This window comes from Oncorhynchus kisutch, linkage group LG24 (genome assembly GCF_002021735.2).
Source record: "Oncorhynchus kisutch isolate 150728-3 linkage group LG24, Okis_V2, whole genome shotgun sequence".
Lineage (NCBI taxonomy): Eukaryota > Metazoa > Chordata > Actinopteri > Salmoniformes > Salmonidae > Oncorhynchus > Oncorhynchus kisutch.
In genome coordinates, this window is record NC_034197.2 from 16,698,384 (window position 1) to 16,726,029 (window position 27,646).

Here is a 27,646-nt window from a genome sequence, read left to right on the forward strand (position 1 = left end):
AGTGTGAATCACATCAATGTGCTATGTAGATAACAATAAGTAATATCTGTATTCCGTAGACTACACCACTGCAGTCACCCTTACCTCCAAGTGTTTATTCAAATTGGATAAATTTGGGATGCCGACAGCAGCCATACCATTGAAAGACATAGCTTGGACGGTTAGCCTACAAAAGCCTATTCCTGCTTTTTTTCTCGCGATCCATCAAACCCATTTGGTGTGTCATCATAGTGGTCTCTGACTTCTGGTCAGACTCTCTCAGTTCGAACAAATTCAAATTTGCGCCTTTTTGTCAATGCTTATTTGAATGAATTTAGAAAAACCGAGAAGTGTCCCAAAACAAAATGTGCAATCCTCCTTCTGAATTTAAAAGTAATCCTCGAAGTAATCATGTAGTTTTGCAAAAGTATCTGTAATCTGATTACAATGTTTTCCTTGTAACGTATTACAGTTACCGTTTTGTGTAATCCGTTACTCTCCAACCCTGACGACACAGTGACTAAAATAATAAAAACTTGATGAGTTGGTTATTTGAGTCAGCTGTGTAGTGCTAGAGCACATTAAGGGGACAACAATTTATCGATTGCGCCTACATGTCGACTGTATGAATGTTGCCAAATTAGTGACTTTGTACTATATTAGTGAGTATCAGACCCCTCTAGCAACACATTTTCAAAAAAATCGAGCAACTTTTTCTGGTGTTATTGGAGACTTTTGGAGACTCTGACGTGCCGCGGGTGTGCCGTGGGCCCCACCTGTCCCAAAAGCGCTCACAGGCGGCCTGTCCTCGCGCAGCAGTTCCTCCAGCTGCAGTCAGAGCAGGAGATGTTCACCCTTCTGCGATCAGACTGCAAATTAATCACGCATGCGGGAAGCCGCTGCTGGCTGATCCCGCCCTGGTACATTCAGGGCGGGATGTAAATGTAAAATGTTCTTTGTCTAAAATAAATCACTGCACAAAAATAAATCACTTCATTTGACTCACACGCCTCAGTCACTTACTTACACTTGTCCACTGTGTGTGTGCCTCTCTGTGACATAAGCTAAACACATCAGCTGCTAGCTCTCATGTCTCAGTCTAAACTGTACACTCAAAAATACAGAAAGGAGTGGGAATCAAACCCTGAATTCAAAGGCTGGTTGAAGCCATTATGATGATACATGGGCATACTGCCTGTATTGTAAGGCTGATTCTCCGCCAAACTTAGTGATGTAAAAACTCAAAAAAATACTCAAAAGGCAAAGCCTTATACAGTTCCACCAAAACAAGCTGCCATTATGGTTAAAAAATGACTCTGCAAAAAGGCTGAGGCCACCATGGCATTAGTTATCGCTGAACCTGTGTTCAAACAGTGTTCAGCGATAAACTAATGCCATGGTGGCCTCAGCCTTTTTTGCAGAGTCATTTTTTTAACCATAAATGGCAGCTTGTTTTGGGTGGAACTGTTATAAGGCTTTGCCTTTTGAGTATGTTTTTGAGTTTTTACATCACTAAGTTTGGCGGAGAAATCAGCCTTACAATACAGGCAGTATGCCCATGTATCATCAAATAAGGCTTCAACCAGCCTTTGAATTCAGGGTTTGATTCCCACTCCTTTCTGTATTTTGAGTGTACAGTTTAGACTGAGACATGATGAGCTAGCTAGCTAGATGTTAGCTTATGTCACAGAGAGGCACACACACGTGGACAAGGTGTAAGTAAGTGACTGAGGCTGTGTGAGTCAAATGAAGTGATTTATTTTTGTGCAGTGATTTATTTTAGACAAAGAACATTTTACATTTACATCCCGCCCTGAATGTAAGCCAGGGCGGGATCAGCCAGCAGCGGCTTCCCGCATGCGTGATTAATTTGCAGTCTGATCGCAGAAGGGTGAACATCTCCTGCTCTGACTGCAGCTGGGAGGAACTGCTGCGCGAGGACAGGGCCGCCTGTGAGCGCTTTGGGACAGGGTGGGGCCCACGGCAACACCCGCTGCACGTCAGAGTCTCCAAAAGTCTCCAATAACACCAGAAAAAGTTGCTCGATTTTTTTGAAAATGTGTTGCTAGAGGGGTCTGAATACTCACTAAATATAGCGACAAAGTCACTAATTTGGCAACATTCATACAGTCGACATGTAGGCGCAAATCGATAAATTGTTGTCCCCTTAATGTGCTCTAGCACTACACAGCTGACTCAAATAACCAACTCATCAAGTTTTTATTATTTAGTCAGCTGTGTCGTCAGGGTTGGAGAGTAACGGATTACACAAAAACGGTAACTGTAATACGTTACAAGGAAAAACATTGTAATCAGATTACAGATACTTTTGCAAAACTACATGATTACTTCGAGGATTACTTTTAAATTCAGAAAGGAGGATTGCACATTTTGTTTTGGGACACTTCTCGGTTTTCTAAATTCATTCAAATAAGCATTGACAAAAAGGCGCAAATTTGAATTTGTTCGAACTGAGAGAGTCTGACCAGAAGTCAGAGACCACTATGATGACACACCAAATGGGTTGATGGATCGCGAGAAAAAAAGCAGGAATAGGCTTTTGTAGGCTAACCGTCCAAGCTATGTCTTTCAATGGTATGGCTGCTGTCGGCATCCCAAAATTATCCAATTTGAATAAACACTTGGAGGTAAGGGTGACTGCAGTGGTGTAGTCTACGGAGATACAGATATTACTTATTGTTATCTACATAGCACATTGATGTGATTCACACTGCTGCTCTCTCATTTAGCTATTTACGCCTTACGGATTGTGGTTGTTGTGGGGGCTGTTCACAAATCTAAATGTGTATTTGAACCCAATAATGTTTGAATTAAACTAGTTTGAGCTGCCTATAATAATTGTTTTTGAAACCAGTGGACAGCCAAGTGAACAATGTGCTCTTGTAACAGCTGCACAGTGCGGATCCCAGCCTATGGATAAAAGAGGGGCTTTTATTGCTCAATTTAATCATGCTAATACATTTTTTGAATCCATAGGCCTAATGGACACACGTTCAAAGTCGCACACTTTTGATAGACTTAAAGGGGCAATCTGTAGTTGCTACATCCATTTTGGATATATACTGTATATCCATTGATTCTTGAAGAATATAATTTATAAATGCCTCGTGAGCTTAGTTCAACTGTCACACTCCATGAGAACCCAAAATATAAGCTGGTTTTCCTCCAATGTTTGTAAACATTGTAAATGTATAGCCTCATAACATGCTTAAAACAATCATGTTGATATCATGGATGACCAACCTTCCATCCATAGCTCTGTCTATTAATCTGAGAGTGGTTACATTTCTCCAGGCCCATCCCTCAGCTTTTTACCAAACAGAGGCAGGCTGTTTTGTTATTGTTTCATCTGTGGATTTGCCCGTTAAACAGCTGCACATTATCAATATATCAAAATGTCACCAACAAAAAGTTGAACAATCGGCCTATGGCAAATGCAGCATTCATTTTTCCCATGTAAATAGTACTTTCAGTAGTGCTCAAAGCATGCCATTCCATGAGCGGAGCGTTATTTTTCAACTCTAATCAATGAGCCCAATCAGTACTGCATGACAACAAAATCATAAACAACAGTGTAGGGCTGGCTAATAAGTCATTTTGGGGTTATGCTCAGGTAAAACAATTTTGCTGGTCTATACTTCCATATTTCCAAGTCTTATTCTTGAAGATCAAGGGGTAACATGACTGGAATTCTGATAGACTTGTTTGATAATGTAAAGATATCATTTCATTGTATTATTATATGTCGTAGGAAGCGAAAGAGTTAGAAGAAACCTACATAACCAACCCATAAAGTAAAATGTAACATCCATATATGGCCAGCTATGTAAACTTTGACATTGATTTATCCTGCAATAGATCTGGTTCAATTGGTAACATACATGCTTGTCTTATTTTAATGCTTCGTAAGGGGAAAGTAATCAAAGTAACTGCATGTTATCAGATTGCGTTACTGAGTTTGGTTTATCCAAAAGGTATGTTACGGATTACAATTTTGGACAGGTAACTGTAACAGATTACATTTAGAAAGTAACCTACCCAACCCTGTGTGTAGTGCTAGGGCAAAAAAAACTAAACGTGCATTCAGGGGGGGCCCCAGGACCGACTTTGGGAAACCTTGACCTACTTGACAAATGTGATCTGCTTAATGATGCTCATGGACTTCAAATTTCACCAGGGAATTTACTGGGTCTTGCCTGTATATAACTCAATGTACAGGTAACTGCCAAAACAAAGAAACACTTGAGTAAATTATAGATACAAAAATATGAAAGCAGGTGCTTCCACACATGTGGTTCCTGAGTTAATTAAGTAATTAACGTCTCATCATGCTTAGGGGCATGTGTAAAATTTCCCAGTTGTCCATTATTTTGGCTAGAATAGGGAAGGGAAAGAGGATATGTAATCAGTTGCACAACTGAATGCATTCAACTGAAATGTGTCTTCTGCATTAACCCAACCCCTCTGAATCAGAGGTGACATTATGGGCCAGTTTCCTGGACCCAGATTTAACCTCGCCATGGAGGGGAGAAAAAAATCTCAATTGATAGTTTCCATTAAAAGTGCCTTTTAGTCCAGGACTATACTTAATCTGGGTCTGGGAAACTGGTCCTTTACCTTTTCTTTAGGTTGATCAATTTCCTCATGTCACACTGTTACCCTGATGTCAAGTCAACGGCTCTTCCTTTTAGGTTAATAATAGTCTACATTACCAGTTCAGTTAGCAGTTTGAAACATCTTTATTCCTATTATTTGTTCAGCACCTGTCTGTTGCAGTAGTTCTAGCAGCTCACTTGCCTTGGACTGGCAGGATTTCCCATACTGACCCTTGAGCAATATTTAGGAGATAGACAAAGGCAAATCTTCTCATGATCTCACTATGAACTAATTGATCCAGACAGTGGGTATGTATTCCTAATCCCTTGTGTCATGTGATCCACAACAGTCCTTGCCCAGTTTCTACCCTCAGTGCAGCATTGGCAGACCAGGGGTAATACTAACTCACTGTTTCTGTTGCACTATTTTTGTTTATGCATTTTTCTTTAGTAATAGTACAGACACAGTGGATGGATTCAAACGGTGCAGTTGTGATGGTAATGGAGACATAGTTGGAAGAATTTTTGTTGTTGTTGTGGAGCGTCCAAAGAGTAGAGCTACACCACTGACTGACAGACAACTTTAAATCATGAGTGACAACCTCTTCAACTAAGGAGTCCAATATAAAATGAGACAACACCTTCTAAAGAGGCTCTTCAAAGTATTTGACTACTATTTCCGTGATGGGTCAGCGACTGAGTGAGGAGTGACTCAGACCAGGAAATTGATGTTGCAGAGCTGCAGGAGTGGTATAAGAAGTTTGTGGTGGAGTGCCCAAGTGGAACACTCTATATGCACGAGTTCAAGAGCTTCTTCGGCGTTACTAATAACAAGGAGGCAGCGGATTATATGAGAATATGTTCCGCGCCTTCGACAAGAACGGAGTGAGTAGTATACAGATTACAGTAATCTGATGGGGGGCCTTTGAGGGCCACAGTGTCCACATGTTGTCTTTCAAGTGATAACTGTTGAACACCTTTTTCTTCATTTCAGTATTTATTGATGAGTATCATTTCAATCTGTTATGATTTTTTCCCCCTTTGCAGGACAACACAATTGATTTTAGAGTATGTTGCAGCCCTTAACCTGGTCTTGAGGGGCAAGTTGGAACATAAACTGAAGTGGACTTTTAAAATGTACGACAAAGATGGAAGTGGCTGCATTGACAAGACTGAGCTGCTGGAGATTGTAGAGGTAACAACCAACATTTTCCAGTCGTTGAAAGATTAGTGTATGATAAATAAAATAGAGTATTTCTATAGACATGTAGAGTATACATATGGGATATAATTCCAAAATGTTATCTTCTCTCAGTCCATCTACCGACTAAAGAAAGCCTGTCATGGAGAACTGGATTCAGAGTGTAACCTCCTGACCCCAGATCAAGTGGTTGACAGAATATTCGAACTGGTGGATGAAAACGGAGATGGTGAGGATGTTTTCTTTACCCCCTTACTGTTCTCTGACAGTTTGATCTGTGCTTTAATAATTTAATGATTTAGCAGGTTCTCACTGTGATTTCCATACCGTTATGACTGTGTGTAACACATATACAGTATATGCCATTTAGCAGGCTCTTCTATCCAAAGCGACTTAGTCATTAATGGGTGTAACACATTCCAGAGTATTTAGAAAATTGGACCATGGGTGAGTAATGGTTATTCCTTCGGTGTGTGTGTGTTTTGGTTTCACTAGTTAATGGGTAATGCTAACTCTCTCTCCTCCGGGGAGCTGTCTCTGGATGAGTTCATTGAGGGGCCAGGAGGGGCACATGAGAGTGCTGAAGATGGACAACAATGGACTGGACCCTGGGGACGATCATGAGACCTCTGGAAGCTGAGCTCTGAAGCTGGACCTCTGCAATAAGTTTCTGGACTACTTTCAGTCAAAAGTGAATCCATCTACCAGCAGCTTCAGCTGTCCTGTGCCGGCAGACACTACCACCATGCACGTAGACTGTTGACTCTGAGGCCAGAGGAAATCACTGCTCTAATAACTCTCCTCTCCCATAAATAGCAAACACACCATTCTCTTTTTAAATCCCTAATGTGTACATATCATGTGTTTCTGTTTGCCCTGATGGTTGTGTGTGTTACTATTCATGATTGCATTTTGTGTGCAGGTCCGTGCAGGAAAGGGAGCACTTTTCTCATCTCATCATGATTGAAAAAAGACAATCATGCAGGCAGATCGTAGAGTTATTTTGCAATTATGTTTTGCTGGTAAACAAAAAAGCATCCATCCGATTTGGGGGCTATACTGATGAGGTTTTAATTAGAGCTGACAATATAGTACACCGGTATCAGTCTTATTACATTCTTGCACCATTTTTGCATTTTTAGAACTTTAGGGCACCACTCTCTTTTTGTGTGTGTTGACTTGAAATCCATATTCATTGAACAGTAAATGTGTATGAGTTGCATAATAAACACCTAGCTCAATATTGAACTAAAAGAAGTGTAACGTTACTCCTTAGTCCAAGGACCTACAGGTTCGTTTAAAGGGTGAATTGGCTCTGGAAGCCAAAACAGCCAAATGCACCATCTAAAAGTGAATCGATTCTCAATTGCGGTACGGTTCTAGAAACCCTCTACTTTCATATCACATTAAAATAATTAAACAAATGCAAAATACACATGCACTTACTGTAAACTGTTTTAACAGTTACAGCCAACAATATTCAAGTGACAACACGTTGTGGGCTCCCCACATAGGTGTTCGGAGATGCAGACAGCTAATTGGCACAGGTAGTCCACCTGTCTTCTATCGGTTTTCCATAAACAAGCACTGTAACATGGGAAATATGGCTGTATGGGAACCCTAACCTTATAATTAAAGGTGTGTATCAATTTAACTTTTAATTATTTTTCTCGCTAATATGAAAGATATGGTCCTTATGCTTCCAAAACCATACCACCAGTGATGCGTGTTAATGTCAGACCGAGTGTTGCGGCTATACTGAAGACGCCTTCATCCAACGACTTGTGTAGGCCTAATGTAATGTAACGGAGTGATGATCAAGGGCTAATTATAACTGGGTGCTTCGAGCTTTGAATGCTGATTGGCTGACAGCTGTGGTATATCATACCATAAACCATTGTTATGACAAACACAAGTTTATAATAGTAATAAGGTAACCTTCGGGGGTTTGCAGTGTTTGGCAAATATACCACAGCTAAGGGCTGTATCCAGGCACTCTGCATTGCGCATAAGAACAGCCCTTAGCCATGGTATATTGGCCATATACCACAATCCTCTGGCATTACTGATTAAATAAACACCCAAACGACCTATTGTATGGTATGCAAGCCTATTATATATCCCTGGCCCTGACTAAATGCACTATTCATTTAATGGCTCTTTCAAAAATAAGAATTTGTTCTTAACTGACTTGCCTAGTTAAAATAAAAATAAATATTGATAGTGGAGGTACTGGAGCACGAGCATAATGGCCTCTAGCTCCTCCTACCTTTGATATGAAATGATTGGATTGGTTTAAGCAGTTTCGCCTTGGATATACTGGGACGAATTCCCATATGTGACACAAGAGGAAGTCGATTGCTAGCTGATAATGTCCACATCTGGTTAAATTGAAAGAGAAACTGAACGACTTTGACGCTAGCTCAGTAAGTTGCTAAATTAAGAAAAATACATCAAAGCTAGCCTTATGCATAGGCAGCCAAATGTGCTTGTTGTAGTGCTAGCTAATACTGCAGTTCAAATAATCAAATGTACTTTCATTTAACAACAATTGCCTATCCCTCCCTCTACATGGTTGATTACAGTTTACCTGTCGTATAATGTCAACTGTATCTGAAGAGCCAGTGAGCTCTATTGACAAATATAAGGTAAGTGGCCATCATAAAAACACCTAAATGAGCCAGAATAGATTTCGAGCCTACGCTTTCTTACAGCGGCACTGGTCTGACCGGCTTCTTGTTTAGATTGAACCACAGAGCCAGCGCGAGAAATGGCTCGGAAAATGTACCTCAATCCAGGAATGAGAAATGCATTGTACTCTGAATTGGCCTATTATCCCAACTGTTACACCAAGAAGATTGAACGACTTCTAGTGTTTTAGAAGTCATTCAATCTTATTTGTATAGCAGTTGGGACAATTCGGAGTACAACACATTTGTCTTCCCTAGAGTGAGGTATGTTTTCCTATCGTGCTGGGTTGTCGTCTAAACAGGAATCCTGTCAGTGCAGCTGTAAGCAAGCATATGGTCCGAATCTAATTAGAAATCACCATTTTTAGCTGGTAGGTAATGCCGCCATATTGAATGGCATTTAAACAATGCCCATATTATTGTTTACAGTCCTACTTAGCAAGCTAACTACTTACCTGGAGCAAATGTAAAGGACCGAGGTTAGAAAACTCTTTGGTATAGCTATCTATATACTTGATGTCTGGTCCTGTGGCGTAATGCTACCCTCTCTTGGCCAGAATGCAGAAGGCGGCTGGAGGCTGCATCATGTGAAGGGGGACCTGTTCTCCTGTCGTGAAGATGAGGTCCTGGCCCATTGTATCAGCGAGGACTGTCGCATGGGGGCTGGCATCGCTGTCAAATTCAAGAAACAATTTAGTGGAGTAGATGAGCTGAAGAAACAGAGTGAGTCCTGTGTATTCATGTTTGTTATTATGCACTCTGCATGCTATGGACGTCTTTTGTGACGTGCCATTTTCACTTCAAAGTTCGCACTACAGATAGAAGGCATAGTATATATCATAAGCCAATGTCATTGATCAAGATCACTGTCTACTGGTTTTTTTCTTCAGAGAAGGTGCCAGGGCAATGTGCTGTACTGAAAAGAAACAAGCGTTTGTGTACTACCTGGTAAGATGCTTAGCGCTATATACCAACCAACTGAAACATATGAAGCCTTTTTATTAGTGATCTTTTGTGGTGTGTCTATCTTACAGATTACAAAAGAAAAGTACAGCCACAAACCTACCTATGACAACCTACGGCAGAGCCTTGTGGACATGAAGTCTCATTGCTTACAAAATGGAGTAACTGGAATATCAATGCCTCGGTTTGTATAAATACATTTAAAAAAATCACCATTATGTTGACATTTAATTAATTTGCATATTGTTGGTATGCTGACTCAACTTCCATGTTTCCTATCCTTCTATTCTACAGCATCGGCTGTGGCCTTGATCGACTGAGTTGGGATAAAGTGGAGGAGATGCTTAAGCAGGTATTCCAGCCCACAGATATAAGTATCACTGTGTATACTCTCCCTGTAAAACCCACAGGGAAACCAAGTTTCCATTGATGTTCTCTGTAAACCAAAGTAAATCATGTTTCAGGGACATTTGTTATGGTTATATTCTCTATCACCTTTGTCATAGGCTCCAAGCCTGTGTTTTTCAACTCTTATGACAATGGGTTTTGTGTGAAATAAAACTCAGACCATATTGTGTTGATTGACACAGCGTGCATTTTTTTAATTGCCAAGTTTACTCAGCATACGGCTATGCACCTGTGCAAAGTTTGCTGAAATGTTTACTTTCAAAAGTGAATAAATGAAATCACAAAATGTAGCACTTTACTTTTAAGAATCATATCCTTTACCGCCTAATCTTTATTTTACCCCTGTGTGTGATGGTTCTCTGAAATTACAAGTGCATATTTTCATGTTAATTATGATCCTTTAGTAGAGCTATTCTCCACCAGATGGGGGCACCAATTATAGTTTTCTCCACATGGCTTCTGTGGTGTGATCTATACAGATTTGTTATATGCTGTAAATACCCTGTAATGTACAAGTACCTTACATGAGCATGACTTATGAAAACTAGATTGTTATTTTGCAGTAATAAAATCAAATGTGTTGCATACATTTAGCTGAACCTGTGGTTCTTATAATTTGTATATATGTTTGACTGTCCAGTGTAAATGGTGTTACGTCATCTATCGATCACGTTCACCTTATGACTAAATGTATCAATATCACCCGTCATACCATACAGGAGGACAGATGATCTGAACAAATACATTTAGTCACTCCTAATACCCATCTCTTCATCTACTGACTAGGGCTGTGCATCAGGCTTTGCTCATGAGTCACAAGCTTGAAGCTGTGGACTCTGAACGCTACCTTTTAATGTGATTCTAATGCTATGACCATCACAAAAGACATAGTGGGTTGCAGCTGCGGCAGATATGGCCACGGTATTGTATGATGTAATGTTGATCTTGAGTGTACCGTACTGTAAAAGCAGCTGAAAGACGATGCCGGCGCCAGATGTAAGGGAGGGTGGGGGAAGGGTATAGGGAATCTGACACCACAAAGTCAAACCCACAGAACCATCTTATGTTTAAGCCCTCCAGTACATCAAGCTCTCCTCTACAACATGAAACTTGAGTCAAATGCACACACAACCAGCCATCCTTTCGCTGGATTGCCTGTAGTTACATTACTTGAAAGGAATAGCATATTTTGCCATTTACAATGACTATAAACCAAAATATGTTTATGATAACGTGAGCGTACAATAGTTAGCTAGACCGTGTACAGTCTGACAGGTCTTCTAGTGAAAAGACAGAGCAGTAGTCTGCTGCCTGGCTTTGCCCCCACCTACTCCCCATGCCTTCTGGGGCACCTTCAATAATTCATGAGGGAAATGCATTTGTCACTGGGTACACTGCGGCTACCTTGATTCCTCTATTCCTGGCTGGATGTCTTTCGGGCATCACTGCATTTGAACCCCTCCTCCTCCCATCCCCCTAACACAGCGATTAGACTGTACTCTGCATCGAGCCCTGGGAAGTCTCCCTTTTATCTGGCCTGAACATCACTGTACTGCATAGGTCCATCACACACTGCAGAAATGCAGTGGTCGTCTTTGCTTGTGTCTCAAAAATCCTAACCATGGAAATACACTGAATCATAGCTCGGCTTGCCTGTGTTTGTCCTATAGCAGCTCACTGATTTGCTACTTTCCTTAGTTCTCCCTCCTAACACTCACTCTGTTTCTCTCATGTCCATCTTCCCTTCCCTTCTTTTTTACGCTCTGTGTATGAATCTGTAGAGCTCGGCACTCTTGTCCACTTTAGAGAAAAGAAGAGCTTGGGGGAGGGGTCCTGATGCACCGTGAAACTGCCCCCTCCCAATTAAAGCACATCGCTTATGTTATTGAAGAGCAGCTCAGCCAATGAGGTGGCGATACAGGCTGATACAGCATAAAAAAAAACAGCAGAACGAGTGAAGAAAAAACTGCTGTGTGTGTGTAGTTTTTATCCCTCCCCGGAGCTGATTTGTATTAATTTACTGTAGTAATCCATTAGGGTGTGTGTGGATGTGAGGCAAGAGTCCACAGTGTTCTAGAACTATGCACTAGTCCATTATTCTAACACTGGAAATAAGAGAAAGTAATTCTTGAAGGAATATTCATTCTCTTTTTTTCTATCTATCTCAGTGCCCTGAAGCTGCTAGAGACGTTTGCCCTGAGGAGGAAGAGACCCAGCACACAAGGTAAACTGCTTTTCACATCTGCTGGTGGGATGCTTTTGAAGTTCTTTTTTTTCCTGATATAATTATAATGCCATATTGGAGCTAATTAATTTATCATTCATTTAGAGATTTTTTATTTTTAAATGTTTCCATAATTGAGACTTGACAGGGAAGGAGAGAGAAGGCTTGAGCGGGACTCTGATGCTCCAAGCCAAGTTACTCTCTGTGCACACGGTTGTCAAGTGCAGCAGTATCCCATTTCAGTCCATAGATAGTGGAGCTTCCCCAGACCCCAGCATCTTGCTGACATGGGACAGGGGGACTTAACATAACCATGCAGTTTTGTGAATTCAGAGCAAACTTGAAGTTTCCTGGGACGAGGCATTAAATAAAAAAATAAAAAAAACATTTTTGAAGTTTGACGTTGATGGTTCAAATGAGAGGTCAGGTGGACAGGTGCATCATTTCACGGTGAAACAAATGTACTGCATAATGATAATCCCAAAAGGGGACGATGTGCGCACTCCTATGTGTGGACTCTCATTTTGTGTGCAGCTGTATGTGAATAAGGATATAATGGTGCATGCATTTGGGTTGCTTAGATAACACGTGCATTAGGAATGGTGTGTAGAGATTGATCTGTCTTAATTCGAAATGGTGTGTAGAGAACTTGATAGTTCACTAGGGCTCAGTCTGTGCCTGCAGCCCCAGTGAACTATCTCACAGAGAGGGTATGCAGGGCTGGAGGAATCTCCTTCTATGGAAAGAGGAGAGTTTTTCTCTCACCCCTCAGTGGTCACACAGTAGGAACCGCAGAGGAAAGTGAAGGCTAAGGGCATTTTAAAGATTTTATGAAGGGCTACTGGACAGATAATGCAATCTAACAGACAGATGGGGTATTTTCAATATACAAATATATTTTCTTGCGACTTGAGGTGTATTTACACTTTTCTATTTTGCTCATCGTGATGTCATTTGATGTGATTATGACCTTGACATTTTTCTGTTTGACTAATCTACAGCGGCCAGCAGTAGGCGCTGTTTCTTTCATCTGTAGCCTATCTAAAAGATTTGCGACGTGAATAAGATAGTACTGTAAAATGAGTGAAGATGATCTTTTAATGATTTTCTGTTTATTTTTAGGGGAGGTTCTGCTTTCCACAGTTGTAGGCTATTTACTCAGTCTGGAAACCAGGTTCAGTATTCGTTTGGGAAAGTAGTGTGAAGAATCTGTGTTTGTAAAGGATTTACAGACCATGTCCTCTTTCTGTCATTGAAAAGGATACTCCCACTCAGTAGGCAGGCCAGGAGGAAAGCTAGGGAGGGTTGGGGACCCATCTTCTCCTGACCAGAGCTGCTGACCCCTAGATCCTTGCTCTGTCGTGGTCTGACCCAATCTCCCAGAGACACGATAGCAGCTTTGTGAGCATATCCACTATACCGTGGCAGTTGTGGACCAGAAAGGGAGAAGCACACTTTATTATTCATCAGTCTCTCTCTGCCTTTTGTGGCTCTTTCTCTGAGAGACTGCAAAGCTATTTTAGTGTGTCCCATCCTCAATATTTCAAACCAACGTTTTGTTTTACACTACACCACACACACTGTAGCACTGCCATCTAGTACCATAGTGATAGACGATGAGTAGTACTTCCCCAATTCTGTGAGCGACTTCAGCAACTATCACATCCGTTCCTGTGCTTGCAAGTGGCCACAATGAATCACACATTAAAACACAGAACAATCATATTCAAATGGAAACCGTGCTGATTCTGGAGTAGGCCTACCACTGCGTAGCCTAGACTCATTGAGTTTAACATACATTTTTCAAAAATGACCAAACTATTCATAATAGGCTTAGATTTTGCATTCTGGAAAATGAGTAATTTATGAACTAATGTATATTTTTCAGATGAGGTAAATTATTATGCCAACACCACTTTAATGACCATTGACATCCATGGAATTATGGAAGACTGTTCCTCTTCACATTATCCTGGGGATGAGGTTGAGAGACTCCCTGCAGGGTAGAGACATCATGCCGAGGAAGACACTGAGATAGCACTGCTGAGAAAACCCAGCTGCTAATAGCAACGCTGCAGTGACACCCCTCACTGTGTCCAAGTATTAGCTGCTGTCCTCTATAAGACTGAAATTGTGAGAAGTTGAGATCCACTGAAGTCTGAAGGAGCCCAAAAGGTACTTATCTTGAATCAGCATAGCGGGATTTGAAACAGTGGATATCTCGCTGTTGACTAAAATCATTTGAGTATTGTAATCAGGATAGAACAGCTAGTGGAAGGACTGGAATCAGTGTGGTCTTCAGTCAGAGGACGAATCACAGCAGCTGAAGGATGGAACCTGACTGTTGAATGAAATAGTATGGCACTTTAATATCCAATCACTCCTATGAAAGAGACAGATCATGAATAAGGTCATGAAATATCAGACATGTCCTGTGATATACAATGCATTCGGAAAGTATTCAGACCCCTTGACTTTTTCCACATTTTTCTACGTTTACAGCTCTTTTCTGAAATTGATGGGGGAAAAAACAATTTCATCCATCTTCACACAATACCCCATAATGACAAAGCAAAAACAGATTTTTAGACATTTTTGCACATCTATGAAAAAATTAAAACCGAAATATCACATTTACATAAGTATTCAGACCCTTTACTCATTACTTTGTTGAAGCACCTTTTGGCAGTGATTACAGCCTTGAGTCTTCTTAGGTATGACGCTACAAGCTTGGCACACCTGTATTTGGGGAGTTTCTCCCATTCTTCTCTGCAGATCCTCTCAAGCTCTGTCAGGTTGGATGGAGAATGGTACCTGCACAGCTTTTTTCAGGTCTCTAGAGATGTTCGTTCGGGTTCAAGTCCGTGCTCTGGCTGGGTCACTCAAGACATTCAGAGACTTGTCCCGAAGCCACCCCTGCATTGTCTTCCCCAGAGCTGTGCCTCGACACAATCCTGTCTCGGAGCTCTACGGACAATTCTTTTGACCTCATGGCTTAGTTTTTGCTCTGACATGCACTGTCAACTGTGGAACCTTTTATATAGACATATCATGTCCAATCAATTGAATTGACCATAGATGGACTCCAATCACGTTGTAGAAACATCTCAAAGATGATCAATGGAAACAGGATGCACCTGAGCTGAATTTCGAGTCTCATTGCAAAGGGTCTGAATACTAATGTAATATTGTGTTTCTGTTTTTTATTTTTAATGCATTTACAAAAATGTCTAAAGCTGTTTTCACTTCCGTCATTATGAGGTATTGTGTGTTGATTGATGAAAAAAAAAATTCTAATCCATTTTAGAATAAGGCTATAACGTAACAAAATGCGGAAAAGGGGAAGGGGTCTGAATACTTTCCGAATGCACTGTAACAAAATAGATTTTAATGTTTTTGTTACCATCAGGTCATTGAAGGTAATGATAAATAAGTCTCATTTAAAACATTTGAATTCCATTGTTTTGAATTGAGACATTATGTGTTCATTCTTTTAGAAGCTTTGGACTTTTGGGTTAATAGATCATTAGGTTCACCTCTGCAGGTATACAATCCATTGTACCCATTGAGTGAATAGCACCTCAGGAAGAGGCAGATCAGCAGAAGTGTCAGGAGTCTTGTCATTGCTCATCCTCTCGGTGTGACACCCCCTGTCCCAGATTATGTGACACGTGATGTTTAGTGCGCCCCTGTTACTGATGGTGAAGGCGATATAGCGGAGCCAACACTGCTGTCACCCTGACACCACAGTTAGCATAGTGCTTAGCTCCGCATGTCAGCCAATTCTGCACTGTGAGCATTCCACCAAACCAAACTACATTACATTAAAACTGAATGGACTGAAATGGAGCCAGAGCTTTATAATGAGAAAATATAAGGCTTTGAATGGATAAAATGATATGCAGAAGGGCACAATGAATATTCACAGAAGTTATCCAGCCCTTATGTATTGCTACCACTGAGAAAGAATACAGGAGACAGTAGAGGAAAATAGAGGACATATCAAATGATTACGGTGAACATTCTCTCCTTGATGAAGTGTCACCCTGAAAAATACAGTTGCGTGCGGGAGGAGAGGAGAGAACAGTATAGTTGTGCATTACTAGCAACCAAGACCAGGGCACCTCATCACACACCCCGGGGAAATGTGTGCTCAAAGTGAGCATGAGGATAGAAAGTGAGTGATGGAGGAAAGACAGAAATAGAGGGGATTATTAGGATGAAAAGAAAAAAGATGGGAGAGGAAGGGGACGTGAAAGGAAAGTGAAAAGAGATGGAGAATAAGGGAGACAGATGATGAGAGGAAAGAGCGGGGCGGAAGTATATGAGGGAGAGGGAGAGCGAGTGGGTGTGCGGTACAAAGCTTGGAGCACTGCAGCACATTGCAGTGCCCAGCCCCCGCTGTGTTCTTGCCATCCGGTTCCATGCACTGAAAAGACCCCTGCAGCAGAGCGACATAGAGGGCTGCTGACGAACAGCACAGCAACCAAAAAAGCAGGAACACAATTGTTCTTTCCACTTGACCTGATATGTCTTTCTGTTATGCTGATTCTGGGGTACTTGAAGTGTGCTATAGAATGTTCAGAGAATGGACAATACAGGGCAATTCATCTCATGTTAAGGCATTCCTGCATTATATAAACCTATAAATACTGCACATTCAGTTCTGCCCAATTTGACCTGGTATATTCAGTCATGGGATTGTAATTTATTTTACTGTACAAGCATACTGTAACCATATCAGACCATGCCAAATGTGGCCAATAACCCCAGTACCGCTGTATGGCACATAATCTTTCTCCCACCTCCATGTTTCTCCCATTAGGAGCATTTGCACACATCACATGCTTTTGTCCCTGGGTAGGCTAGCCTAATGCCCTGGCAAATAAAGCCAGCTCCCTTATGGGACATGTTGAAATGACAACAATGGAAAGGCAAACACATGACCAGAAATCATTTGTGTTTGTCTCATAGCAGTCTGATGCGTTGTTGATGTGCTTTGTTCATTTGGCTTTTTAGTTCTGTTTACACCGAGCCCAGTGGTCAACTTTCCATTCTAGACACTAATGCATTTTGAATCAAACAGGTTAAGCCTAACTATGGGATGCCTTGTCCAGAAAACTACTAGACACACGGTTGAGATACAGGGCAGTGCTAATCTAGGAAATTGAAGATCCAAGTTATTTCTGCTTCCTCAAACAGTTATGTTTCCATCCCACTGTCTGCCTTTGGGGCAGTGGCTGAGGCATGAGAGGCTTATCTGCTTTATTTGATCTTAGTTACTATCATGTTGATCTAATGCTGAAGTAGCTGACTGACTGTGTATTTGGTGTTGTTTAGAGTTATTAGTTCCCCTGAGGGGTTTGATGTTCAATCAGTGTTCCTCTATTTGAAGCGGGCTTGAGTCTGCTATGCCCAGCTGGGTGAGTGTTTGGACTCTGAAGTTTGTTTCCCCACAGCACACCATGCTAAACTTCTCATTTCAGCCGATTGTTTACCTGTTACCTCAGATTCACACTGAGTGTACAAATCATTAGGAACACCTTCCTAATATTGAGTTGCACCCCCTTTTGGCCTCAGAACAGACTCAATTTGTCATGGCATGGACACTGCAAGGTGTCAAAAGGGTTCCACAGGGATACTGGCCCATGTTGGCTCCAATGCTTCCCACAGTTGTGTCAAGTTGGCTGGTGTCCTTTGGGTGGTGGACCATACTTGATACACACAGGAAACTGTTGAGCATGAAAATCCAGCCGTGTTGCAGTTCTTGACACACTCAAACCGGTGCGCCTGGCACCTGCTACCATACCCCGTTCAAAGGCACTTAAATCTTTTGTCTTTCCCGTTCACCGTCTGAATGGCACACATACACAATCCACGTCTCAATTGTCTCAAGGCTTAAAAATCCTTCTTTAACCTGTCTTCTCCCCTTCATCTACACTGTTTGAAGTGGATGTAACAAGTAACATCAATAAGGGATCATAGCTTTCACCTGGATTCACCTGGTCAGTCTATGTCATAGAAAGAGCAGGTGTTCCTAATATTTTGTACACTCAGTGTTCATTGCAAACAAGCAGGGCTGAACACATCCTAGGTTGGACATTTGTTTCTGGAAAAGTCTACCCTGTGCTGGAAATGAATGATTTAACTTGGTGAAGTAGTGTAGTTTGTATAACACTTGTTTCATCCCCTGTATATCAAAGGCCTTTATTTTAATAGAGTGGACTCTCCCCAGTCAGTCCACAAATACATTGGACAGCAAAGAATTAGAATAGAGGGTTCTCTTGGTCCAATTATGTTTGGGCTAACCATGTGTGTAATTGCTGCTTTTCTAATCTTTGTGTGTTTAGAGCAGGGATGCACAAATTTGATGGGGGTGGCTCTGAACTCATCATGGGGGGGGCAGTGGCTCGCGGGTCTGCGTACCCACATCCATACATATAGTCAGAGCCCTTTTGGGGCCCTAACCAACATTTTGAAAATGTTTAGACGTTGTAAATTGATCTGCCATCCTACAAAAGGGCTGCATGCCTCTAGTTACCAATCTGTGGTTTTTAGAGCATCCGCTACAATAAATGCACATGTCTATGACAACACATAACATTAATATGATAAATGCCATGATGCCAGTATCAGAAATGTTCTTATAGCCTGACAAATTAGTGATCGAGATAGCATCAATCTTAGCATGAGTCTTACATGGCATGTCTTGCTACCCGCACAATGGCGCTTAGAGCAAGCACTGTGATGTGTGTGTTGTGTGTCATCAGTGAGTGTGTGTTGGCATTCTTGCACCGAAGAATGTCCCAGCCTTGGTCACGACGCAAGGAAAAATTCAAGAAAGAAAAAAGAGAGATAGCGAGATAGAGACGGAGAGAATGAGAGTGTGTGTGATAAAGCAAGAGAGTGACAGAGTGTGAGATAGAAAGGGAGAGACGAGAGGATGTAGTATAATGTAGTTGCGGTGTGTAGGGGAGAATGGGGGTGGGGGTGAGCCAGCAAGCTGCAGCCGGGACTCAGAGTGCTGCATTGAGCTGCATAATTAATCCAGAGGGGGAGGAGAAAGGGGAGGAGCAAAAGGCGGACCTCCGGTATGAAGAATATAATGAGCGGTAGAGACAGCAATGCTGCTGGAACGGAGCCAGCCTATTCTTGTGTGAAATCTCTGTTCAGAAGGCATGCTGAGCTCTGGACATATTTTCATGCAAAAGCAAATAGGGCACAGGACCCAATGTGTTTCTATTTCTATCAGACATAGTCAGTCAGAGAGACGCAAAACTGCTTGGAGTAGGGAGCAGGGAGCAGGGCCAGGGAGTAAAGGTAAGAGGGGATGCATATTCAGAGGAAGCACCCTCAGCTGTTTGGTCCAGCTCTGCTCTGTTATTCTCTGTGTTCCTGTCCCATCTGTTCTCTTGGCCCCTATTATCCAATCACCTTCCACTATACTGCGTGCCAGAACACACTACTTTTCTTTGCATGGCCCTCTTTCTCTGACTCAGTCTGTTCATAATCAGCCAATTTGCTGTAAAATGCTTTCTTATTATTTGACCCGTCTGGTGATAACATACAGATCCAACGGGGGCATGATACTATGGGTGTTTCACTGATGTGTTGGGACCTTCGTCGAGGCTAATCCTCCCCTTTTAAAATGTTGTTCTTGAGATGGTGACAGGGACCTTGAGTGTTATGTAAGTATACGCGAGACCCTTTTTATGAAGCCTCCTTCCCTTCCTCTCTCTGTGAGGAGTGTGCAATAAAAGCTTTCAAAGCCTCCTCTCCTCGGTTTTATTTATAACCACTGTTTCCCTGCAGAGGAGACTTTCTGCCAGATCAGTCATGCATTCCACACTGCAGTTTCACACAAGCAATGTGAGCGGTGCGTGTGTATGCGTGTATATATTTGTGTGGGTGCCTTTGTGTGTGAGAGTAAGAGTGTGCGTGCCTGTGGGAGGGCATGTGTGTCTGTGCGTGTGTGGCAGGTCTTGGCCAAGAAGATGGTGGTGTGTTTTTGGAGTTTACAGTAGGTCACTATCCCTGTCAGAGCTGGCTCCCCACTGGGACTCTGCTGTCACTGGTGATTGTATAATCTGGCCCGTTTCTTCACCCATGTCATACCACCTGGGAGCACCTCTGTCACCTCACCTACCCATCACTGTGGTTCCCCCCATCTCATCCATTCTAATGCACTGTAACTTGCTAAATCCTCAGTGAGTCTTCACTGCTCTGAGATACTGCATGTGGCTGCGCAGGTGTAGTGTCTCTATAAAACTATAGTTTAATACACTCTGAAATTCAATTTATGTATTTGTTGACTGTTTCCTGTGATTTTGTTGCTCCTTAAAAAAACACAATCAAAGAGCCCTTTCATGTCTGTCCAGTTTTCTCACAGGTAACATTGTGGTAGAAATTGCGAAGTAAGAACTGTCATAGTTTCCTTTAAGATCTGGCTGCCAACGTCTGTTTGTAGGTTGAGGAAGAACACAAAGGCATTTGAAATGCACCCCGTGTCGGCCCTGAATCTCCCAAAGCACAGCTGGGGAGCTTGTAATGTTTGCAATCTCATTCCCGTCTCCTGAGAGCCACCAGATCAGACTTAAATTACAAAACAAATTACCCTGTATACCCACTGCAGCAGTGCAAAGCTGATATCAAGCACAGAGGTGTGGTCCCTCCAGAAAGGTAAGTGTATATCTCAAATCCATGCTCATGACTTTCCTTTCCATACCTAATGACCAAAATCCTCTCTCCTGCACCTTATGGGTGATTTGTAGGCTGCTACAGTATGGGAGCTTTAAGGCATCCGCATGCTTCTCATCCGAAACAGTTCCGATCAGTTTGTGCATATATTATGACATTTTGTGAAGTTTTGGTCTTCCGAAAGGCTATTCGTGTATGCACATTTTTTGCTCGAGACATGCCGAAGTCTACACCCCTTCATTGGTCAACAGTATTGATTCTTCAATTAAGTGTTTGTTGTCATTCAAAGATAGACAACCCATTTTCATGCACATTTTTTCACTTGGGAAATACCACATTGTGCGACTAAAATCTCCTCGGCAAAAACTTCTAAATGAATGACAGATTTCTTGAGGACTATTTTGAGGGAGTGTATGCCGGCTACAGCGTCTCAAGATGGAGAAACAGTACTATTGCTGCATTTTCTCGTCTTTCAAGTGAATGTCTTTTAAGGGACTATGCGAGCACACTAGGCCCTCAGCCAAACCAAAGCACGCGGAAGGCTTTAGGGTGATGGGATCATAAAGTTGTCATGCTTCTGGTTTCCCATTCATGTTCTGCATGGATGTTTCTTCAAAAGGGCATTTGGCATACATTCTGATTTTAAGCTCTCTCCATATACACGCTCCAAGCAAGTGTTACACTATTAAACATAAACAATGTTTATTTACATCTTCTGTCCACCAAAATCAAAAAAACGAAGAGACAATATTCTGGCTCAGTTTTAATTCCACTCCCAGGGGCCTTTCTTTACAGTGCAAAAACAGATTTGCCATCTCCCAGCAGTACTGGGAAAACTGACCATCTGACATTAAGAATGTGGGAGTGATGTTTTTGCCATTTCAGAGAAGCTACTAGACCTAACTAATTCAATACCTTCTTAGAAATATTGTTACTACACTGTATTGACCAAATTATGTTATCACCTCACATTAAAAACCATCCCCTTTATATTATATATTTCTATTTAGCTAGCTCTAGTACTGTGCTTTACCTATTTGATTGACCAAACAGATGCTAAAGAAACACAGATTCCAGTGCTGGGAGAAAGTTTGCCAGAGAGAGTGGAATTGGTCCTTTAATGGCTCTGAGTGGTTGCTCAACGACAAGGTTGTTTCAATTCATTGAGTTTTGGAGGCCAGTGAGCAGAGGAAGGACACGGCATACAGAGCAGATCCTGTAGGCGCCATCAGTGCTGCTTCCTGCCTGTCACATTCCCCTTGGTTTTAGAACTCACAGAGAGAGACACATAATAATAACAGAATGGAAAACTCAATCAGAACACAAGAATACATTATATTTTTGTTGTGCATACAGAAAGAATGGAAATGGCTTTTAAGGGAATGGCTTTTCTTGTATTGTGGCATATTCATTTTCAAGAATTGTATGATATTTTTCTGAGGTAAAACAACCAACACATTTTCCATTGACGTCACCAAACAAACATTTCCATTTAATAACATTCATTTGTGTTTGAACAGATTTGATGAGTATGAACCTGGATGGACATAGTTAATTAGAGGATACTACTGATGCTGTAATGTGTAAGAGCTGCCTTACATACAATATACAGTGCCTTCAGAAAGTATTCACATCCCTTGAATTTTTTCAAATGTTCTTGTGTTACAGCCTGAATTTAAAATGGATCAAATTGATGTTGTGTTACTGGCCAGCACACAATACCCCACAAGAAATGTATAACAAATGAAAAGCTTAAATATCTTATGTCAAGATGTCACTCGTAGCACGCGCTCCAGCAGGTATATCTCACTGGTCACCCCCAAAGCCAATTCTTCCTTTGGTCGTCTTTCCTTCCAGTTCTCTGCTGCCCATGACTGGAACGAATTGCAAAAATCTCTGAAGCTGGAGACTCACATCTCCCTCACTAGCTTTAAGCACCACCTGTCAGAGCAGCTTACAGATCACTACACCTGTACATAGCCCATCTGTAAACAGCCCATCTATCTACCTACCTCATCCCCATACTGGTATTTATTTATTTATTTATTTTGTTCCTTTGCACCCCAGTATCTCTACCTGCACATTCATCTTCTGCCGATCTACCATTCCAGTGTTTAATTGCTATATTGTAATTACTTCGCCACCATGGCCTATTTATTTCCTTAACTTACCTCATTTGCACTTACTGTATATAGACTTTTTGTTTTCTTTTGTTCTACTGTATTATTGACTATGTTTTGTTTATTCCATGTGTAACTCTGTGTTGTTGTATGTGTCGAATTGCTACACTTTATCTTGGCCAGGTCGCAGTTGCAAATGAGAACTTGTTCTCAACTAGCCTACCTGGTTAAATAAAGGTGAAATAAAACCCAAGACCCAATGCAATACTTTAGTGTGAAAAAAATACATAATCCAGGGTTTTTCTTTAATTTGACTATTTTCTACATTGTAGAATAATAGTGAAGACATCAAAACTATGAAATAACACATATGGATCATGTAGTTACCCTTTACCTTGATGGCAGCTTTTTCGAAAAACCCTGGAATGAGTAGGTGTGTCAAAACTTTTGACTGGTACTGTATATATTTGTATTCTGTGGGTGCTGCAGCACCCTCAGCACCCCTACCTCCCGCAGCTGTGGAGGGGTGAGAGAAAAAATAAGAATACTGTGACACAACAAAATGTTCAATAAGTCCAGGGGTATGAATTCTTTCTGAAGGTCACATTCAACCTTGATGTAGAGTTCCCCATTAAAAGTGTTTGAGTGGCAGGTCACGTAAGATTGTTTAGATTAGAAGAGAGAGGTGTTGTGTGACCTTCCCCTCTCTGGCCATTGTGCAGATATCACCCCTAAAGAAATACGACTATTGAATGAGATACGGGGGTGAAGTTCATTTATACTCCTAGGACAACTTGAATTGTGTGTCCCACCATATTGTTAAGAAGGCAGGCCTATTACTCTGCAAGGCAATCAATTGGGTGATTCTGTCATATTGTGGGACTCTCAAGTCCCAAATGGAATAAATCAGTTTTTGTTCAGTTAGCTAACCTTGGACTGCTCAATGAAAGTACAGTATAAAAGAGAATATAATAGAATATAGTTATTTATGACATGGTTTTGTGACATGGTTTTTGTGTGTCCTGCTCCATGGGCTTTTCAATTAAATTCCAAGCAGCTTGCAGAGGCGTTTAGATTTCTCCAGTCCTGACAACAAATTGGTCAGGCTCTAAGGCTCCCAGCCCATCTCTTCCAATACATCAAATCCTATCATATTTAACATACAATATTGGCTTAAATTAATCACACTCTCCTCATTCTCATAATCTTTAAACAAATTTGTGAAGAGCTTTCTGAACACATAAACCAGTTGTAAGTTTGTGCTGACCAATTGTCCTTCTTATGGTCACTGTAATCATAGTTGTCAATGCCTGGTACATATATTGAATACGATGATGGATAATGCTTTGGTATAATTGACTTTACTTTGTGTCAAGTTGTTTATTGAGCCCGAGTGTTGTGTTTACTGCAGCATGTCTCTGAGTCCTTCGCAGTTTAGAGTAGTTGTGTAGTGTAATTTCTGACTTCTGCTCAGAATGTAAAAATAGATGTGTTAAATAGAGTGAGGGAACAAAAGAGGAGACCGCTCTGTCATGTTGTACTATCCAATTTGTACCAAGCACCATTGTAAGACCTGCAGCGATTCATACAAGGTGTATAACAATCTCTGACCGTGTTCCATCGCCTTGTTCTTATCATGAACAAACACATTCACTCATAGCCGCGGGAAGTAGGGGTGCTGAGGGTGCTGCGGCACCACATGTCGACAGTACTCCCACCCCAAAACATCTTCCCACGGACATGCATTCACCTGCCCACTGAGGAGAAAATAGAGCACATTGCATCACAGGCTTAAGTTATTATATTATTGATAGCTAGCTCTCAAAGCAACCATATCCCATTGCCAACAAAAGTATATTAGATTTATACTGAAAATGTGGTCCGAGTACAATTATCCATTTACACTACTAAAAAGCATAACACACCATGTAGACTCAAGAACCACAGTCTGTTGATCCACCTGTACATTGTCCAAATGATGTTGCTGCATGAGAATGAGGGAAGAGAGGAAGGCCTATAGTGTCAAAAGGTGGATCGCTCAAAGAAAAGTTGAAGAGCTTGGCCCGACAATCTTTGCCACTGTTCTTGAAGTTCCCGAACAGCAACCCTGACTGACTGTCATAAACGGTCCATCAACAGGCTGCAAGGCTGTCATTTGCTGAGGAAAAGGGTATTAGTGGCTCCTTGCTCCATTCTTACATATCCCTAACAAGGTCTTTCAAGTCAGGTTTGATCATTTCTTCTCATCCATCTGGTTTGTGACGGAAACCCTTATAGACATGATGGTGGACAGTTAAGAGAGCAAGGTAAATTATTCATTTGGGCTGTCTCACTCCTTTACGAAATGATGACAATTCAAGCTGTGGGCTGGTTTTGTACTCCATATCCGTATGATATTGCTGTGCATGACACTGTGTTGTAGACTGTGTGTGTGATAGAACTGATGTAACTGTTGGGGTAGGAAGGCACCCTTGTGATTCTTACGAGGCTGAATTGCTTTTAAGGTAGCGGGCAACAACTCTTTTCCTCCCACGTAATTGATGTCCCGCTTTCTTCACATCACACTTTTTCTTGCTCTGTTGATTTGTCATCTGCTTAGATCGCTGAGCAGTGAGCGTTACATTGCTTTATATGGTTCTATAAAGCAGGAATAGCCAGTGAGATGAATATTCTGCACCAAGGCAACAACAGGGTGTCAAATTGTGGAGAGAGTCCTGAATTGACATGGTTAACATTAAGAACAACCCATTGGTGTGTATCATATTAATATTCCTGTTATAACGAGAAAGAGCTAGGACTCATTTGATTGGTCTCTACTTTGATTGCATTTCCCTATGAAATCGTATAGCTATGAATAGTGCAATTCCTCTCTGCCACTTTCTGCCATTTAAAAATGCAGCGCTGCTTTAATTTCTTATCAAGGCGGCTGGAAATAGTATGACACAAAGCAAGCAGGAGGACAGAGGACAGTAGATAGAGACTCATTTGATTAGGCAACGAAGCCTCTCTCACCTCCCCATTGGCCTTTTGGAAAAGCTGGTTGTTTCTATCCCACAGTGTTCAGTCTAGTTAACTCAGATTTATACAGTGGCTGTTTGGTGCTTCAAGCCCAGAATCCACCTTTTCATTACTGGCCAGCTGCCACTAATCCACTGGGGTCTGAGACAATATTTTTGTGATTTAGCTGTATGCATGTGTTTGTTATTGCCTGTGTATCTGTTTCTCTCTCTCTCTGTGTGTGTGATGCCGATTTTTTTTCTTCTGCCACGCTTAAAACAAGCATCCATTCGGCGGCACATACACCTACATTAATATTTTGTACACATTTCACTGCATGCAATATGCATTTCTGTTCTAGATATTGACTTTCAGTTTCACCTCATGGATGTCAAGTCCCTGAAGAATAGGACAGTAAAGCTGCATAGCAGCACAATTGCACAGGGCCGACAGAATGTATTCACACCCCTTCACATTTTGATGTTACGGCCTGAATTTATAATGGTTTCAATTGAGATGAATTCTTCCCTGACCTACACATAATATCCCATTATGTCAAAGTGAATTATGTTTTTAGACATTTTTACAAATTCATAGAAAATGAAAAGCTGATGGATCAACAACATTGTAATTACTCCACAATACTAACCTAAATGACAGAGTGAAACGAAGGCAGCCTGTACCAAGTAAAAATGTTCAAAAAATGCATCCTGTTTGCAACAAGGCACAAAAGTAGTAATGGCAAAAATAATTTTGTGTCCTGAATACAAAATGTTATGTTTGGGGCAAATCCAATACAACGCATTACTGAGTACCACTCTCCATATTTTCAAGCTGCATGTCTCAGTCATGTTATGGGCAAGGGCACAACCTTTGTTTTAGAAGTAGGGGGGTCAGTCGGATAAACACTCCAAACATCCTACCCGACCGCTCGGAGACGTCCGCATGGTCCTAAAGCACACCGGAGCATTGTTTTGTATCACATTCCAATAATAAAACGGGGGAAGAAAAAAAAGCTATTTCAGAATGTGGGGGGGGGGGGAACATGTGAAAGTTGCACCCCTGGTTATGGGTATGCTTGTAATCTTTAAGGACTGGGGAGATAAAAAGAAGAAAAAAAGTTGCTAAGCGCATGCAAAATCATAGAGGAAAAAATGGTTCAGTCTGCTTTCCACCAGACACTGGGAGATAAATTCCCCTTTCAGCGGGACAATAAGCTAATGCACAAGGCCAAATATACACTGTAGTGGCCGAGTTACACTTTTGACTCAAATCTGCTTGAAAATGTATGGCGAGACCTGAAAATGGTTGTCAACCAATTTGACAGAGCTTCAAGAATTGCAACTATGAGTCTAACATGTATTGACTCAGGGTGTTGAATATTTATCTAAACAAGATATATTGGGTGTTTTATTTTTTCATGAATACTTTACAAATGTTAGAGTTTTTCTTCTACTTTGACACTACAGAGTATTTTGTGTAGATCTTCAACAACAAAAAAGACAATTAAATCCACTAAATGTGGAAAAAAATCAAGGGGTGTGAATACTTTCTGAGTCATTGTATGTCCAGCGGAATTGACATTTTCTCCTTATCTATTCTGTGTGCTGCTGCCCTAGTATTACTGTATTCTAATGCTGCAGTAGAAAGGTCATGAAATGCCATCAACAGAGTGTTGTATACCAATGATTAGATCAGTTGTTAGATCAGTCATTCTCCTGCCCAAGTGAATGACAATAGACAGCATTGAG

At 41.3% G+C, this 27,646-nt stretch overlaps 1 protein-coding gene and 2 pseudogenes across 2 annotated transcripts in view; all 3 read left to right on the forward strand.

Moving 5' to 3' along the window:
* Positions 1-6,090, forward strand: part of LOC116357030 (guanylyl cyclase-activating protein 2-like) — an 8,832-nt pseudogene extending 2,742 nt beyond the window's left edge.
* Positions 6,091-8,184: 2,094 nt separating this feature from the next.
* On the forward strand, positions 8,185-9,887 carry LOC116356991 (ADP-ribose glycohydrolase OARD1-like; annotated as a pseudogene).
* Positions 9,888-11,813: 1,926 nt separating this feature from the next.
* LOC109869431 (synaptotagmin-2) overlaps positions 11,814-27,646 on the forward strand; it is a 72,706-nt gene continuing 56,873 nt past the window's right edge. Inside the window, exon 1 of one of the 2 annotated variants that reach the window (XM_031803394.1) lies at positions 11,814-12,081. The gene's annotated coding sequence lies outside the window, so the exon portion shown is untranslated. The remainder of the gene's footprint in view (positions 12,082-27,646) is intronic. The other variant, XM_020459586.2, reaches the window with a different exon arrangement.